Here is a 3,773-nt window from a genome sequence, read left to right as displayed (position 1 = left end):
GAGAAAAAGAGGAAGACCCCCAATGAGATGGATCAGCCAGGTGGCATCATTGATGGACTCAAGTGTGGCAGCGGTAGTGAGGTTGGCCCAGGATCGCACATTGTTTCGTTCTGCTGTGCATGGGGTCACTATGAGTCGGTTCCGACTCGATGGCACCTGACAACAACTGACAACCGTGACCTAAAATGCCTTCTTTCAGTAACTAAGCCATCTCTGGAATAAAAGAGTATCTCTTAGTGCTCAGACATGTAGAAACAATGTCCATGTAAGAAGACTGTAAAATGGAGTGATGGTCTGAAAATAACACAATGTATTCAAGATTGGCAGATTTTGAAGGAGTAAAATCTTTAGAGGTAAACATTTTCAAAATCATAAGTCTATGGTTATCATTTATTTGAAAAGTGGGAATAAAGGCTACATGATTGCAAGGTACAATGTGTCCAAAAGTCTAAAATCAGAAATGATATAACATTTGTACTAGGATCCCAACTTTCCATGACATACATATAAAATGACATTCCTGTGGCCCGACCACTCCAACGAAGTTCATTTACATCAGCAAGAAGTGTTGCTCCTTCTGATACCAATAATTCTGCTAAAAACAATATGCTCATAGAAGAGATTTCATTGACTGAAAATTAAGCAATCCCATGATTCCATGGTACCAAGAGAGTCCTGCACCCATCATGAAAATACCAACACCACAAATTAAAGCAATGAAAATGTTCCTTTATGGAAACATAAATACATGATTTCCATATAGGTTCAACATGTGGTGTGTCTCCCCACAATAAGCCTGTTGACTTCTTCTTTGCATAAAATCATTCCTCCATCTTAAAGGAATGGCTTCTGTGTGGCATGGCCTTCCTCACGTGGGAGAACACAAGGGGCTGACATCATGGATGCTTTGTAGGGTAACTTGACAAACTTGTTTTCAGTGCCATCAAATTTACAGCATCTCCAAATCTACACGTTGGACTTCAGGATTTTGTTTCTTCTGTTCCTTCTCAAGTCTATCTACTTCTGCATATTTAAAAACCCATATGGATGAGTAGGATCTGGTGTTTGAATAGACTTACTAATGTCCGTGCTGGCAAACTCTGATTATATGTATCAGATAAGGAATGGATAGCTTCTGAAAATATACTAGATGAACTGGTATAAATCCAGGCAAGAAATTTAAAGAAACTGTTTAGTCCGTTGATGCAAATAGCAACCATCACCACTTTTCCTGGTCCCTTGAGAATTACCAATGTTATTCTGCTGTGTGGCTTGGTGTTGTTACCCAGGAAGTCTCTAAATTCTCTCTTTTGGGGGTAGAGGGGGTTTAAATAGCCATTCTCTGGATTCTATTTGTTTCTTCACGAGTGTTTTTACTCTCTGACAAGGACTTTAGAGTTTCCCCAAACTTGCAAAAATTTTGCCTCCACATCTGATCTCAATTATACAGTAAAGGACTGAGTATCTTCATTGGGGCTTCATTGTCTGATTTTTTGAAGTTGTTCTAGATCACTGGATTTAAAGCACAACTCATTTATTGCTCTGACTCCAGTTATGGAATTATTGTGAGTTTACTTTTGTCCATATTCCCTCTTCTTAAAGACTGCATTCACTTTTATTTGAAGAGGTTCTTGCTTAATAAGTGTAGCTTTGAATCCTGTGCCCATATTTTCTGCTGCTTCATCAAATGTTGGTAGTTTTTTCCTCTGATAGTTTGTGATCCCTGTCTTTTCTGAACATTTGTGGAGCACAACTTTACTTGACTCTGTACAAATGTATGGGTGACAGGGAACCATGTTTGGAAAGCTTCCAAATGTCATTAAATTCTGCCATTCCTGGTGGTCACAGGAGCCATGGATCACCACCCTGCAGGGCAGACATAACCATCTCCAGTTACATGCCTGTAACATCCTGGCGAGGCAATGGCTGTACTGCTACACCACCTCATGTCTCCACACCATCACCGGCACCAACTGCCTCCATAGACTGAACACCTGCAGATCTCAGCTATTTCTTTTTGGTACAGTGGCTATGTAGATTCCTTCCATTCTCTTTTGATGTTTTCTGCATCATTCAATACTTTGCCCATAGAATCCATCATACTGAAAGTTGAGACTTGAATATTTTCTTCAATTCCCTCAGCTTGAGAAATGCTGAATGTATTCTTCCCTCCTGGCTTTCTAACTCTAGATATTTGCACATTTCATTATAATATTTAACTTTGTCTTCTCTAGGTTATCTTTGAAATTGTCTATTCAGTTATTTTACCTCCTCATTTCTTCCATTTGAGTTAGTATCTCTATGCTGGAGAGCAAGTTTCAGAATCTCTTCTGACATCCATTTTAGTATTTTACTTCTTTTTTGTCTTCTTAATATCCTTTTGTTTTTTACTGTATGATATTCTTGATGCCATCCACAACTTTTAGGGTATTCGGTCATTAATGTCTAATGCATCAAATTTTTCGTGAGATGATCTCTAAATTCAGGTAGGATATGTTCTAGTTCAAAGGAGCTCGGGTAGTGTAGTGGTTGCAAATTGGGCTGCTAATCTTGGGATAAACAGTTCGAAACTACCAGCCATTCCATGGGAGAAAGATAAGCCTTTCTGCTTCTGTAAAGATTTACAGCCTCGGAAACCCTGTACAGGGTCGCTATGAGTTGGAACCAACTCCATGGCACGTAACAACAGCAACAATTTCTAAAGCATGATGTCTTTTTTTAGGGGATAGTTTCTTCTGATAATATATATTCAAATTCAGTCAGATGAAGTCCTGTCAATCTGGCTTCTAACATACAATCCAGATGTACTTCTTCTAAGACATATTTGTTCATTCTTCTGATATGGAATTGGTTTCCATTTACAGTGAATCTGTATAGGATTCCTAAGTAGTACCTGGTGGATTTGAACTACTGATCTGTAATAATTAGTCCAATGCTTGTTTTACAGTGCCACACCACATCTCTGTAGTCTGTTTCTTTGACTCACATCACTTGCAAAAGAGGAAGTCAACCGTCATATTATATATGCAGCTCCATCCCATATTCCTCCCATTTACTTTGTTTTAGCAATGAATCATCAAATCCAGCCTAACATAGAGAGGACTTAATTTAAACCCCACCCTTTAAGGAAATGAATTTCAAAGAACCTACAGGCATATGTTTAAAACCATCACAGAAAATTTCCTGTTTTCTCAATTTCTGCTTCCTCATCTAAAGCGATGAAAATACTCCTAGGTAAATAAGGGAGAGAAGGTCATTCATGGTCCATTGAGAAATTCTCAAATTCCATTCAGTTCCATTACTGACTAATACTCCTCATGTGCAGTAAAGAGTTGCATGTTCCTATGATTCTGAACAAGGACCATTGAATTTTCCACACTAAAATAGACTAGAAATAAGGAGCTGGTAATTTACTTCATAAAATAGTAAATGTAAACGCTATGGATCACAATGTCCAATTCTAAAATGATCATGGAAATCTTGGCAAAAATTTTGTTTGTTTCCATCATGTATGGTGTCACCACGAGTTGGGGCTGACTCCAGAGTAGGTAACAACAACAGAAATTTGCAATATCGACTTGATTTATTGATTGTTGTTGTTGTTTTTGTCAGGTGCCATCAAGTTGGAACCGACTCATAGCGACCCCATGCACAGCAGAACGAAACAATGTGCGATCCTGGGCCAACCTCACTACCACTGCCATACTTGAGTCCATCACTGATGCCACCTGGCCAATCCATCTCGTTAGGGGTCTTCCTCTTTTTCTCTGACC

At 38.8% G+C, this 3,773-nt stretch overlaps 1 pseudogene; it reads right to left on the bottom strand.

Annotated features, from left to right (window-relative positions):
• Window positions 1-386: 386 nt before the first annotated feature.
• Window positions 387-3,773, bottom strand: part of LOC102842111 — a 74,959-nt pseudogene continuing 71,572 nt past the window's right edge.

This window comes from Chrysochloris asiatica, unplaced genomic scaffold (assembly GCF_000296735.1).
Source record: "Chrysochloris asiatica unplaced genomic scaffold, ChrAsi1.0 scaffold00564, whole genome shotgun sequence".
Lineage (NCBI taxonomy): Eukaryota > Metazoa > Chordata > Mammalia > Afrosoricida > Chrysochloridae > Chrysochloris > Chrysochloris asiatica.
This window is presented reverse-complemented; position numbering and strand designations above follow the sequence as displayed.